Raw genomic sequence first — 16,174 nt, forward strand, 5'->3', positions numbered from 1 at the left:
TTCAGATTTATTGGCAGTATTAGATTTAGCGAAGGCACAAATTGGGGACGAGCTCACATTCTGGACCACTAAGCAAGGCATAACATTGTAAATGTTAGATGTCGTCTTATAACCGTGAACCTTCAGTCATCACAGTCGGAGGATAATTCTTTCAATCCATAATGTTTGCAGTCACAAGATGGAGGATTTATGAGAGTGGCAGCCATCTCATGAGAGTCATTAGCTCCAGTGAGTACTTTGCATGGCTGCACAGAGAGAATGGGATCTTAATAAATGAGCAACAAATGGTATCATCACTCAAGCACTGTTTCCTCAAGTATTCATATGTGCACTATAATTATTGTCACTGTAAAATACTGGAAATAGAGACATCGACCATTTAAACTCTAAAGTAATTTACTTAGCTATACATACAATGGTTGGCAGTATGTGAAAGTTTTTTAAAGAATCTACCTGTATGTCATCATTTATGGAAAGTGATGTTGTGGTGATGTATTCTGGCTTCGCATCAGTTGCACAGCACTGCAGATGCTGGATGTCATGGCTTTCATTTGAGTGTTTTTTTTACATAAAATGCCCAGCCAAACATTTCCTGAACATCATTTTGAACTCATCAACAAAAACAAAGCTTGCACTACAGTTTCAGTGTATTGGCAATGTCACATGTGTTAAATAAAGTGCAACCCCCAGTTAAGGGATGCTGTGTAAAATGTAAAGAAAATCAGAGAGAAAGCAAAGGAAATATATCAAAGATTGAAGGCAAAACGATTGACTGTATCATAAGAAACACTAGCTAACCTTGAATTTGATAGCAGCAACACGTCTCAGAAAAATTGGGACAGGTCCATGCTTACAACTGTGTTACATCTTGTTTTCTTTTAACAGCAGTCTGTAAATTCTTAATCTTGTTCAATGGAGGATTCCAGCTGCTCCTTTTTGTTGAATTTAGAGTCTCATGAAACAGCAAATGTTTTGAGCTGATGAAAGGTCTGGACTACAGGCAGGTCAGACCAGCACCTGGACTCACCTGGTAATGGATGCAGGATGTGGTTCGGCATTGTCTTGCTGAAATATTCAAGGCCTTTTCTGAAAAAGGAATCATCTGGATAAGAGCACCTGAATATACCTTTCAGCCCTGATGGAGCGCAGAGCTGAAAGACCCAGAGATCTCTCCAGATTCTTTTAGTATTTTGGTTATATTGTGTACTGCAGATGATGGAATATTCAAAAACTTTAAAATGTTTCATTAAAGAACATTCTTCTGCCGGTGTCTGAGAGTATCTGCTTCTCTAAGGTGCTCTTTTTATTCATATTATTGGCTTGTTGTTGATTAACCTGGTTAGCTGAAACATCTTCCAGCTCCGGTTCCTTTTTAGTACAACACACTTTTCCAGCCTCTGTCCCAATGCTTCAACATTTGGCCAAATTCAAGATGAGCTAATATTTTTCATGAAATGGTCAAATGTTTCACACTATCGATATCTGATACATCGTCTTTTTTAGATTTGCAAATCATCACATCCTGTTTTTATTTACATTTTCCACAGCATCCCAACCTTTTTGGAATTGGGGCTGCAGTATTTCACATTACAGCGATGACTTTCTTTTACTTTTGACAAAATCAAGTTATCATTGTGAACTTATTAGCAGACCTGTTATAGTTATAGCAGAAACCCAATGCTATCGCTCAGCCAATTTGTTGACGGAATAATTGTAATCATTTCAGTGCTTCTTTCTCTCTCTAAAAGGTCATGTGGTTAATCCTCCTGAATCCTCTGGTCTTAAATTTTCAAATCATATGAAACATATATTAAACCAAATCTATGGCCATCACTATGCTGTCAGTAGCTTTCCAAAGTAGGAGCTGTGAATACACCAACGTATTTGCAATGCTGGAGTTTAGCAGTTCACATGCCACACAGCTGGCACAATTAACGCTTTTCCCTTCAGTTTAGTTTCCAGTACTTTTAAATATATGTACTGTTATTTATATTATAGGATAACCAACTATAATAGCTCTTTACATGCAAGTGATTAATCAAGAATGGTATCTTTATATGAGTCGAGTATACTGTCTGGAGACTTTTTTTAATAAGTAGAATTGTTGTGTGTGGATTCAGTTTTTGTTTGTGTGAGCTGAAAGCAAGTAAAATACTGGAATTGGACTGCCTTTTACCCTGTTGCAAATCTCAAGTCAGATCATTATTCAAACTCCGAGCTGGAAAATGCAAATGCATAGCATGTGCATCACATTACTTTTGACACTGCAGTAGATTTTTGTGATTAGTACGCTTCACAGACACACAACATGTCAAACAGAAACAATATGACAGAAGAAGGAGGCAGTAAGTGGGCACAGTGGGAGTTTGTCAGTTTGTCAGAGGGGAAAAAAAGAATCCCAACACTTAAGGAGGCAGAGGGGGGAAAAACAAGGTGGCAGTAAGGCAGGGAACATATTGGTCTCCATTCATTACACTGTCACCATGAGTGCCCAATCTGGGAGTAGCTGGCATGAAAAGTCTGGTCCCACCCAGTGTGTTTCTAGCCTAAATGATTTTCTTTCAAAAGCAGGCTATAGCAGCGTCACCACTGGGAAAAGAGGCAGTGGCAGAGCCACGCAATGTTTAAAGCGATGGCCAGGCTAAAACAACTACTCTCAAAGGGTTGGCTAACAATCTGATGTCTCTTTATTGTTTTTTCTCCGTGGCAGATGCTGTGGGGTCTTATCTACATACACAGCCTTGACTGCCGCGTTGAGGTGCATCCTGTTTATGTTACCCATGACTGATCAAATGACATCAAGTGCAGTTTCTGATATCAGTGTTGACAGAAGTTATCAGATCATAAATTTTAAGTGCATGAATAAGAATATACAGGTGTGTTGCTATTCGTTTGTTTTCTTTACCCTTGAATTTTCGCTAGTTTTACCATTTGGTGTAGGCGTGTATTTCCATTGTACTTTTCTATTATTATCTAATTTAATTATATTTACTTGATTTTTAGATCATTTTCATTTAATTGTTTTTCTATCAGAATTTTCTGTACATTTTATCTCTAATTTAGCTCGTAAATGAAATATCTATTCTAATTAATCTTATTTTACTTAACATTATTCATGTTTATGGTCCTAAAGTCCCATTTTGCATTTCTAAATGCAAAACTGATCTAAGTATGAAAGTTGTCTCAGTTCCTCAGATCTTTGGTCTCTTATATTTGGGGTTATCTGTTTCACAATCCATTGTGAGTCTGATTATTGTTTATGTCTCTTTGCCGGTTTCAGGGAGTCTGATACAAATGAAGTCTGATTGATTGACTGATGTATTGATAAAATAGGAGTTTGGATTAATTTCCGGCTCTGGGTAACTAAATAGCCTTCCAAAAGACTTCACTCTTGGCTGTGTGGGGTGACCAGGCTTAAGTGGGTGGTGTCCCTGGCCACCCCTTGGCTCCACCCCTGAAAACAGGTCTGAACTCATATTAAATCAAGGATTTTGCCAAAATAACACCACAGGCTTGGGCAGTGAAGTGCAGATTTGTGTCCATACAGCACGTCTGTCTCTCAGCATGTGGCCATGAATCTGACGTACACATGCATGGATGATGGCTCATATCATCCATGCTGGTACATATGTGCAGGCACACAGCATCTAGAGTTCTGTGTGTGCCTCCCTCTGCTTACCCATGGGTGCGTGATCAGACCATGCCCAGCCATGCCTATGCATGTGTGTGCGTCAGAGCATCGGGCTGTTGCAGTGAGAGGCTGCCATTTGTTTCTGTTTGGCCTGTACAGGATGACCATTTGCCAAGGACCAGCTCAGCGTGGTGGGGAAAGAGGCAAGAAGGAGCTTAAGGGGGAATCAAAACAACGACAAGGATGCTCAGTTATTGGCTTTCTTTTAGTTTAATTATTGTAACTTTGCCTAAATTATAAAAATGAAAAAACAAACAAATTGACTTCTACATAAATCAGAGCTTGTGTCTAGAGCAAATCTCCAGTTTGGATTTCATTGATATGTTTATACATTTAGCAGACGCTTTTATCCAAAGCGACTTACAGATGAGGATATAACATTACAGCTAACATCAAAGCTAACAATAAGCTACATAGAAGGAAACCACAAGTCAGACTCTGTCAGAGGTGACGGGGGGACAGTGTAGTGATAGAGTGCAGGCATAGAGGGAGGTACAGAGAGATAAAGTGCAGAAGAGGGGGTAGGGAAGTGCAGGGTAAGTGCTAGGATAGGAGATGCTCTCTGAAGAGCTGGGTCTTCCAGAGTTTCTTGTAGATATTCAGGGATGCCCCTGTTCTTGTAGTGCTCCGTAGGTCATTCCACCATTGTGATGGCAACTTTCTTCTCTAATCACAAAAGGAATTGAAGTGTAAATCAATGGAACCGTCTATATGAAGATGAATTCTACCCACAAACAGACAATAACACCTCAACACCCAACACAGGCAAATGGACATCCAAACAGTGTGAGCATGGCCACTTTACAAGATACAATGGGCATCCAGTTTACAAACTTCCTAAAGTTACATTAAACTGTAGCTCCAGCTCCAGCTCTTCACACCTGCCTCCATAGATCTGCTGCTGTTTCATGTATGTCGCGCAGTTAAAACCTTTCTTTTGGTCTTGCACTGTTCATACCCTTTGGGCCATACAAACAACTTTCCTCCCTCTTAAATATGAGCAATGACATTGATGTTGGGTTATGGGACTGCAACATGTCAAATGTGGAAACTGAGAAACGTTGGCAACAGCAGGCCAGCAACAGAATTGGGTGTATAAGGGGAGGAGTTCACCATTCTGTGAAAGCTTTTAATAGAATGAAATAAAAACGCAATAAATTATTCTGCATATGGGAAAAGGACCTGAGAAAAACAGGGCAAGGATGGAGAGGAAGGAAAGACATAAAGGCAGTGGGCAAAAAGTGTGAATAAAGAACAAGGAATAGGATGAGGACACAACAGAAGGAGGGACAAAGGTAGGGAAGTTGGATGAAAGTAAAAACACAAACATACGCACACAGTACTATGGACCTTGATCACTTATTCATTCAGCGCAGAGGAGGGAGTGAGTAGGATCAGGTTGCCTCATGACTAAAACACTCACTCCCTCACACACACACACACACACACACACAAACCTATACCCACAGACAGTGGGTCCCACAGGCCAGGGCTCACCAGCTCAATTGAATTACTGTTATCGTACACCCTGGACTGAGACTGAGACCCTGTCTGCACCCCAACCACACCCTCTCTGTTAGCCCTGCAATGGATTACATACACACACTCACACATAGGATCATGTGCCGCTATATGCACTCCATTCACACATGCACAGGCTCAATCCTTGTCCTCATACTCCAATGTCCCACCACAGGCCACGTCCTATAATAGTCATCATTTACAGTAAGTATTGATGACCCTGTGGCTGTGGAAATCATAGTTATGCACACACATACACACACACATGAAACCATTGATATATTTTGTGATAGAAACATATTTGAATAGAGATTCAGCTGCATATATATTTTTACGCCCACATTGATTATACAGTTAGACACACTTCCCCAAGATGTTAGATCTCAGTCTGCTGATTTCCACAGGGAATGAAAATCACTCGTCTTCATTACAATTCTCCATCTTCTGTTCTCGATGTCTTCCTTCTAATGCATGTTGATAACGGGCAAATTAGTTGGAAAAGAGAGGATGAAAATATGGGAAATAGTTTCCTGTCTCCCAAAAACAGAGCGAAAGAAGATGCACCATAAAGCCTGCAGGTTTGGCACATAAACCCCAAGCATATGATCCACACAAATACAAAATAAATGAATGAATAAGAACAACGCTCTCAATGCAAAACATACAATATGTGAAGAAGGATATTTATTCAACTCAAGAAAACAGGGAAACGTGAGAACAAAATGAAGGTCGGAGATATGGAGATATGGAAATCGACCTCATATTCACAGTTTGGTGGACTTGCTGGAAAGGGTTGTGGCAATATGTGTAACATTTCTATAATTTTCACACACATCATCTCTCTGCCAGAAATGAGTGAGCCTGGATGTGGACCAACTGTGCCATGCAAATGATGGCTGGTGGCCTGCTTACTGTGGTGTGTGATGGAGGCTGCAGAGACAGTGAGCCAGAAAAAAGAAAGAGGGAGGAAGAAGAACGGAAAGAGGGAGAAGGGAGAGAGAGCAAGTAAAAGACGGGGGAATGAAAAGGAGAGCAAGAGGGAGAGATTCAGAGCTAGTGTTGCTGCCATGGTAACCAGCATCACCTTGGAGAAGAACAGAACAGAACCGCTCTGGGGAAAGACCCAGAGCGCACATACACACACACACACACACACACACACACACTCACAGAAAACTCATCAAACAAACATGTACTCATTCATGTTTAATATACGCAGCTCTATTTTTGGGTGTGAAGTCTGGATGAACATGAGAATTTTTTCAGAATGTTTGTGGGATTTATTCTGCAGGTTCATTGCAGTTCAAATGATGCCCAACTGGCCATTGATGTTTAATTGATTTGGCTGAACCATGCAATGTCATCCAGATGCCCCCGCCTACACGTCTCACTGTTACCGACTGCTTTTCTGTGCACTGTTCAAAGCCTCAGACAAAGTCTTTTTCATGGCATCATGGCGACATGAAATTTGAACAATTTTGAAGCTTTCGATTGGAGGCATTTGAATTTTTGCCTGCGTACCACAGTGCAGTGAATGCCCTTGAAACGTCTCTGTACAGTATGCTATACTGTATGCTTTCCTCTCCCTCTGAATATGCATGCAGTCTCACTGCTGTGGCATCGAGGAGCAGTTCCCATCCCCCCATATCTCCTCCGAAGTGTACAGTAAATCTGTTCCGCTTATGCATGAAAGATTCTCTAATTTTGTAAAGTTATCTTCCATTCTATTGATTTTATGGGTATATAATTAGATGTTTGATTAGCAGGGCATTACACTGACTATGTCTCAAATTTCTCTTTCCCTCCTCCTCCTTCCCTCTGATCATGATGTCTTTGTTTGAGACAAAAATTAGTCAAGGTGAAGAAAAGAAATGCTTTGGTCAACACTATTCCAGATGATTAATGTCTTTTCGCAGATGATAGACTTATTTCAAATGGTATATCAAACAACAAATTCTGCTTTCTTTGCAAAGTTGATATATATAGGATTTGTATCAATTAGTTCGTTATATTTATTATCATATTGTGTTGAACCCAAAGTTCCTCCCCAAGTTCCTTGTTTTCTAACTTCAGGCTTAATGTTTATTAATGATGTGTCTTTTCTTGAGTTATTAGTTTGTAATTGTCTGGCAAACATAAAAGAAAAAATGTTGATGGCTCATCCTTTACTTGAAAGCAAACACTAACGTTGCCTGATGAATTTTGGAGTTCAACTTTAAGCAGAGCTGGTGCAGAAAGGTGGTTGGTGCCTGCTGAGGACACTGGAGCGGAACTGCAGGGAGGGCTACATAGTCACACTTTTATGGGAACTTTATACCAGCAATGATTCAAATGAAGAGAATTTTTTTTTTTTTTTACTGTTTGTTTATTTATATTTATGATGCAGTTTTCCTTGATAGATAACTATAAGAATCAATCTTTCATCCAAATGCTGTCAAACAGTCAATCACTCATTTTACAATCCCAGCACTAAGTCTGAGGGCCAGACACCTTCGGTAATAACATAAAGCCACTTCTATAGTTTTCTGCTGTTGTTTAAACACAATATAAAAGGAAAGTTAACTCATTAAAGAGACCACTATTTATAGCACAGCATGTGCCAGAGAAATGTGCTAACAGATGCGAAGGGTGCAACAAGGGCAGCGCAGCAAGCAGTGAAGGTGAAGACGGTTATGCTTCAGGACAGACCTGATGGCTGCTATCTGGACTTGTAATTATATGTTGCAGTATTTCACCTGTTATGTGGTCTTAGAAGATCAAGAGCCCACAACTGGTGAGGCTGCACTTGGACTGTGAGGTGCATTGACCTAAATGCTAACATACTCACAGTAACTGTTACAATGTTAGCTGGCCCCTTATGCAGAAATTGTGTTTATTATGGTTAGATTTGCTAATTAGCATTAACCAATTTACTGAATATTTCACACTGATTAATTCTGAATGTTTTTAGAACTAAACTAGTTGAAAATGTCAATCCGACAGAGGCGTTGGAGGTGCAGATTAATAACAAAGAACAGGAACAATCACAAGTTACTGCTGCTGCAGCAGCCTGCATGTTGACAGCACTGCTCTCCAAAGGTAAGCAAACCATTTTAACACTTGATTTCACTGTAAAGATCACCTCTGTACACTTGCTGTTGTCTTTCCCATGAAAACAAAAAGACAAAAATGAATCTCCATTTTCTGGTTGCACAACATTGTCCCCAGCTGGCAGAACATAACTGATGGACATCATTTGCAAAGTTCTGAATAGAATCAAAGTAGAAACACAAAGGCACCTTTAGACACATGACGTTATCTCTAGTTTGGTAACAGAGAGGGTTGTTTTTTATCCAGGGCCTAATAAAGCACATGTGGTTTTGTAAGGGTGAGTCATTTCTCTTTAACATGATTCTTGGATTCCTGGCACTGCCTGTGGTTGGCAATGTGTTGGTCTTACCTTCATATCTATCATCTCTCCAGGACCTCTCATATGTGATAATATAAGGTCAGCATCTGTTGACCACATGCTTTGTGAATAGAAAGATCCTCCTCTCACCTCTGCAGTGTAATTGATTCCATTTAGGCATTTAAAAGCACACATAGAGAAAGGAATGCAAATATCATATTTAACCTCAAATATTCATCTTCCCTTCTGTTCACTTCAGCACAGAGATATGATATGGTTTCCCTAAGAAGGGCTGAGTCTGACTGTCTTTCAAAGCCTTATTTTCTTACCAAGACAAAAATTCAAAGGTGTTCCTCTAGGTTTCCCAAAAAATGACATCATGGAACTAATCGATGTTGCCAGCCAGGAATTAAATGTAAAAACATGCAACTACAACTTGCTCTGATAAAGCGATATCAGTAAGATGGACAAGGCTTCAGTATATCCCATGGCCATTCGTGTGCTCTCAGATCTGTTTTCATAGTGAGAGATGTGGTCTACATACTGTGATGGAGTCTTTCATTGTGGCATTTTGTGTATGAGCCAGTAAATGTGTATAGATTTTATATCAAATCTTTAAGGCAAATCTTTCATCATGCTCCCGGATTGCACCAGTAATTCCAATAAGCTAAATATGTTGTGAAGTAGATAATAAGTGGGAAAGATGCTCCAGTTAGCAAACAAAAGGCTTATGTATGAGGAGAGGTGATAGAAAAGCAGGATGACGAGGCTGGGGAAAGAAGTAAAAAGTGTAAGAGAGGAGAGAAAAGGATGTAAAAAAAATGAGGGGGAGGCAGGGGGAGGTCAGCAGAAGGAGAGGCAGATGCTCGTGCTTCGGATGCCTGTACGCGAATAATTATCCTGATGAGATTTACTGAGAGCGGCACGATATGCGGAGGAAGATGAGGCAGGATTTGGGGAAGACCTCACGACACAGAAGAGAAAGAGAGCAAAGGATGATTCATTTTTTATATAAATACCCTCTAGTACAGTGAGTTTATACATTATGTGGGCTTGGCATGCTGCTACCGTCTGTTTCGCCTTCATCTGGCTCATGTTTTCTCTCTCCTCGCCATACATGGCGTGAGAAAAATGGAGCCTCCCTCTCATCTTTTTAAAGATGCATGAAGCAGCATCAACAGAGAGAAATAATATACTGTATAGGGGATAAAGAATGAAGAACCACTTGTAGAAATGGTGTTTATTATCCAGACAGTTCCTCATAAACTCCCCCTTTTTTTTCTCAGAATAGACAATGAAAACAAAGAGCCAATCGGTTTTAGCTTGGACTCTGTGCTCCTCTTTTGGTCACGCCTGTCAAGGATCGCCTTCTCTTTTTAATGTACAAAAGCTGACATTTGGATTACTTTGTGCATCCCGATCCCGGCTGCCACCCACTGGCACAGTTGGATGGCAGCACCTCGCAAACGTTGCATCTTCATGCTTTGATGAAATTGTGTGATTAGTGCCTTTGTGCAATCCACTGAATATCCTGAGATTAACAAACAGCACAGGTGTTGTGTGGCATGTGCATACAACCATGTCTCCTTCTCTATTCAGACAGATTACCCATAAATTCACACAGCACATGTAAACACGTCATAGGTCAATGTCTTTATCAAACATTATCAAACATTATACACAACTGTTTCAAAGCTACTTAAGGCTACTGATAACTTACCTCGTGTATTATGTTCTCTCTTTGCTAATTGATTGGAAACAAATTAGTGCTTAGTACCACCACCAAAAGATTTCTAAAAGCCACAAATGATCTCGTCTGACACCTTGCTCGCCTTTCTGCTTCTACTATTTATGACTAAACAGACATCTTTTGGAAAGAGGCTGTAAAACTGTTAAGTTCATTTGTGAGGCCACAACAGCGGTTTGGGCTAAATGCAAATGTTAGCATGCTAGTATTTACGGGGGGGAATCAGGGGTGTCATCATTTCTTTTTAAAACAGTGTAATCCCAAAAAAACATAAAAGAATTAGACTTTGGTGTAAAAAAGAAAAGAAATAGAGCCCGTCAGAGGTTTTCATCCTCAGATGGATGTTAAGGTGTGTACCAAATGTCATTGGAATTAATCCAGTAGAGACATTTCACTCAGAAGCAGAGGAGAAATGATGGAATTATAGAATTTATTATCGGGTATTATTTGGGAAACAAATTTCTATTTTTAAGTACCGAAATTAGATGTTGAGCTATCAAATACATGAGTAATAGATTCTTAGAAATGTGTTCATCCATTTTTTATTCTGAAGCCAGCTGTCTTTTCATCTTCATTAATTCCTTTTGAATTGAATTGAGAAGGAAATCCGCTGTGAAAGCCTGCTCACGTCATGTACATTAATGCCATTTATGGCCTTTTACCAGTTGATGTGTAAAGCACCAGCTATAGGGTTAAGTCTTATTTCCCTCTGCCCAAAGAGACATTTTTTTATTCAACTTTCTAAATATCTGATCGTCCTCTCGTCCTTCGAGCTCGGATAAACGTGAGATCTGTGTGGAATAACTGCCATGCATGCTTCTTCTGCAGCTGTGAGGATAAGGAAAACTGCAGGATTGTGGAGTTGCAGCATTTTATTCAAAGGCTGGGAACATGTAGGGAAAGCAGAGCTGGATTATAAGCCCATTGCACTCTGTGCCTCTGCTCCCTCCCTGCTGATGGATGATTTGTAGGTCATGTGTGAGTATCAGAAATAAACTGCGAGTGGGTGAGAAAAGGACTTTTACCCTCTAGTGGTGAGCCTAAGGAAAAGGCCTCTCAAAAATGAAGATTATGAACTTACATACTGTACTTTATGCCTTCTCAGTTGCATAAGGAGACGGTGACCCGTTTGGAAATCAGTTTCAGAATTCAGTTCTAATAATTTAACATGCATTCACCAGCAAGTCTGTCAATGTTTTCCTCTCTTTTTTTAAATGTACAATCACCCCATTTGACCTGACTGACTCTCCATTATGAACGAGAAAATACGACACAAATACGAAATCAATTCTCAATCTCTTTTTGACCTGCTTTTAAAATGTTTCCCTTTCCTAAAGTTCAGGCTCGCTCTTTAGAGATACAAGACCTTTTTTCTCACAGATTAAACACGTAAATCTGAATGAAATGAGCAGAATCCTGCAAGCGTTTTTCTTGCTGCATTTATATTCCTTGAGGTGCCACGTTTTCTTTTTCATGTTGGGTAAAATGTGCAATCAGAGACTACAAAGGTCGACTGCTGAGTGGAACATAGTGACACACTCTGTGCCGTTTACTTAATCAGGGAAATGAGGCACAATCTCTTTTATACAGGCCATAAATATAATATTGCAGAAGATAGGAGGAAAAGGTCAGAATCTCCGGTATTCAGTATAAACTGTCTTTTTTTATATATAAAAAGCATCATCCCTATGACGAATCCATAACCATGTTAAAATCTTCAATAACACTGATGCTCACAATTGCGTTAGATGAAAAGTCAAAGTGATTACGAGTTGTGTTTAAGGGGCATAAAGGAGTAGGCTATGTCACGTTTCATACAATCAGCTGCTGGAATATTGTAATAAATGAATCCATCCTGAGATGATTCCCTGCTGAATTATAACGGCAAGGTCACTGGCACAGTTGAGTCAAGCTACAGTTACGACCAGAATGTGTGATTTTACTAAACCGACATCATTGTTCTGGTGTACGTGCACAGGAAAGGATCAAATCATTGACTGAAGTATGTCTAATGTCATGACACGGTGGGAGAAAATGTTGAAGGCGTTCTGCCACTTCGAGCTTTCTCTGTAGGGGTGGGACGGATCGATTTAAAATATCAATAGGGGCTTTTTATATGGAAGTTTTTCTGTGCCATCAGGGTTTGAATACGAATTTCTAATATCGAATTTTTACAGCATCAAAATAAGACTCTGAATTTGAAAAACCAACAGTGGAAAAAAAATTCAGTGTAAAAAAATTTTACTTAAAAAAATTCAGTGTAAATAGAACCAGACTTAACATCCGGGTAAACAGGGAGAAGCAATCGATCCCTGTCTCAATTCATCAGATCAGCTCAATAGATATTGAGTAATATCTATTACTCAATTTTATTCACACAAATGGCAAATAAAGTAAACTGATCTGTCCAATGGAGTGTAACTTGATTGGCTGCCGTTGGATGAATTGAGACAGGGACAGATTGCTTCTCCCTTTTTACCTGGATGTTGAGTCTGGTTCTTTTTCCACTGAATTTTTTGAAGTTGAATTTTTTCCACTGTTGGTTTTTCAAATTCAGAGTCTGATTTTGATGCTGTAAAAATTCGTATTCAAACTCTGATGGCACAGAAAAACTTCCATATTTTTATGCCTTTAATGGACAGACAGTTGGAGAGAGAGACAGGAAGCAGGGGACGGAGAGATGGGGAAGACATGCAGCAGATTGCCACCCCAAAAGGGAAATTTAAGTTTGAAGTTTTCTATAAACATTTCTGAGTTCCTTAATAAAAGTATTTTTATTTGCCTGTAAACTTTGTCCTGTGTTAATTATCATCATAAACATGATTAATTAAAGGAAAACTTACATATTTAATTAAATAATCATAAAAATTCAAGTTTTCATTCAAATTTGCATATTGATGATGCATTCACTTAATAAATTATGATACATTGATCTCCCCTACACAAAAGTAGATGGTAGTAGTAAAAAGTATTGGTATCGGTATCGGCAATACTGGCCCTGTATTTACTTAGTATTGGATCGATACCAAATTTTGCAGTATCGCACAGCCCTATTTCTCTGTGGGATATCATCGTGCATGGAGGTGTAGCCAAAGTCCCAGCACATGTGCTGTCTTTAAGTTCCTCGAATGGTAGTTTTCTCAGATGATGATGGTTTTAAAATCAGAATTTTGTTCGAGCAGGGCCACGATTTAGAAATGTTTTCATTGACTGCAAGTTGATCTTAACGGGCTGATCTTTAGTCACCATTCCTGAGCCATCGGTCTTTAGTTGGGCTAATATGCAAACATGCAATTTAAATGTGCAATCATTTGGGTTTTTTTACCGAAAGCCTTCAAAGGCAAACAATTGGAAGAAAAAGAGTATGTTTTATTTGCATAAGGATCAATATATTTCAGTGTTTTAATGAATGATGACAATTTTACCATTCAGTGGACACTGAAAAAAATCTGTGATGGAAAACCTTGTTGTTTCATATTCAGGCTTTCATTTCCAATGTTAATTAGCACAAAACATAACAGTGTTATCTCTGACAGCCAACCATCAATAGCAAAGCTCATCCACACACACACACACACACAAACAATCACACTGTGACACACATGAACACAACAACATGTGCTTCGAAAATTTGTCAAACAGCCTCAAAATTTCACAGTTTTGCTTGTCCATATTCCAACAGAAAAACTGTGACAATGTGTTCTGGAAACAGTGTTTCTGAGCAGAAAAAAATAAATAAATATGAATCGAGCTCTGTGGTTTTCTGTATGCCACCACGGTGGCTTCTTTTTCCCATCAAAAATAAAGAGGGAAATCTCTCAGCCTGTGAGCAAGTGTGTGGGCGTGAAAGAAAAAGCAAAGTAGGCAGAGGAGAGGAGAGAAAGGAGGACACAGAAAAGGAGAGAACGGGGAATTGGAAGAGACAAAAGAGAGCAGAGTCAGGGAGGGAATAGGTGGTATTTAAAATGAAGATGACACATGGGATTGTTTCCTCTGCGCCTCAGCAGGATCTCCTGAGATGGGCTTGACTTCATATTTCACAGTCTTGTGTGAAATAGTCACACTGAAGCAAAAGAAGACACACATCCTTTCACAAGAGAGCCTCATTTAGATAAGAGCACATATGAAGGCTTTCTCCAGAGGTGAGCGGAAGTTAAACCCAGTTCAGTCTTGATCGGGGGAATATTTCTCTACAACCAATAATGCCACACACTTTGGGGAAGTATGTTCGCCCAGGAGGAGGAGGTTCAAGTTCAACAACTGCATACTTTTCATCAGAGAAGACTCAGTATGTGTCTTTGTATTCGTATTAACAAGCATGTATAATTGTGAGTTCTGTCACAGATTTAAAATTGATAGAATTGATCTAACCACCCTGCACTCATTTGCTTATTTATTGTGTCCATGCATAAAACATGACTGACCCACCCTTTCATTTTTAGCATTCAATCTAAATTCCATCAACAAAGGGGACATCCAAACAGATATTACAGAGTAAACAGAAATGAGAGTCTGTGGTTTCCTCGCTGAGGAGGCTTGAATGGAAATTGTATATTTTGAGTTCAAGCCACAGTTGCATCCATGTATCTGTGTGACTGTAATTTTAGGTCAGCGACCTATTTTAGCTCTGACAACTGAATGAACCAAGTGGAATACTGAAAAGGGACAGAGCTGGCTGTTTACCGCAGTTTGGGAGTGTCTGAAATGCAGGAAGTTGTTCAGCAGATAACATGACACACTGTGATCATACACATCCAAATGCACATGCAAACACAAGCTGAACAGCCAGTGCACATGGTGGAGGTTGGATTGTATGGAAGTTTTTCTGTGCCATCAGAGTTTGAATACGAATTTCTAATATTGAATTTTTACAGCATCAAAATCAGACTTTGAATTTGAAAAACAAACAGTGGAAAAAAAAAAATTCAGTGGAAAAAAATTCAACTTCAAAAAGTTCAGTGGAAAAAGAACCAGACTCAACATCCGGGAGAAGCAATCTGTCCCTGTCTCAATTCATCAGATCAGCTCAATAGATATTGAGTAATATCTATTACTCAATTTTATTAACACAAATGGCAAATAAAGTAAACTCACTGAAGCACCATCACCCGCGTTGGTGGACATGGCTGATCTGTCCAATGGAGCGTAACTTGATTGGCTGCCGTTGGATGAATTGAGACAGGGATCGATTGCTTCTCCCTGTTTACCCGGATGTTGAGTCTGGTTCTTTTTCCACTGAATTTTTAGATGTTGAATTTTTTTTTAGATGTTGAATTTTTTTACACTGATTTTTGTTTTTAGAAATTGATTTTTTTTTTTTTTTACACTTGGTTTTTCAAATTCAAAGTCTGATTTTGATGCTGTAAAAATTCAATATTAGAAATTCGTATTCAAACTCTGATGGCACAGAAAAACTTCCATAAAATTGTATGGGCCAACTAAAAAACTCAATACAAAATCTTTAAGATGAACTGGAGAAGGTGCAGCCTTGGTTTTTCCCAGCATCATAATGTTGTTATAGCTGAATGTTGATGCAAATTACAGTAGATTACAGTATATGTAACCACTTTCAAAGAGTTAAAAAGCAGGGACGGATCCAAACCGAGTTCTGACTCATGTTTGCGTTCATACTCCTTTAACTGCACTGGCATCTGAAACCGAACAGGAGGTTCATTTATGTCCAACTACAACTGTTCATTTCTTATTGCTTTTTGCATCGATGAACTTGCCATTTCTAAACCACTTCCTCCTTTGCTTTCTTCTAAAGTCAGACTCAAAGCGTCCGACAGGCTCGTCATTTCCAGTCGCGAGGAGCTTGTAATGAGTC

The sequence above is a fragment of the Odontesthes bonariensis genome, chromosome 16, assembly GCF_027942865.1.
Source record: "Odontesthes bonariensis isolate fOdoBon6 chromosome 16, fOdoBon6.hap1, whole genome shotgun sequence".
NCBI lineage: Eukaryota > Metazoa > Chordata > Actinopteri > Atheriniformes > Atherinopsidae > Odontesthes > Odontesthes bonariensis.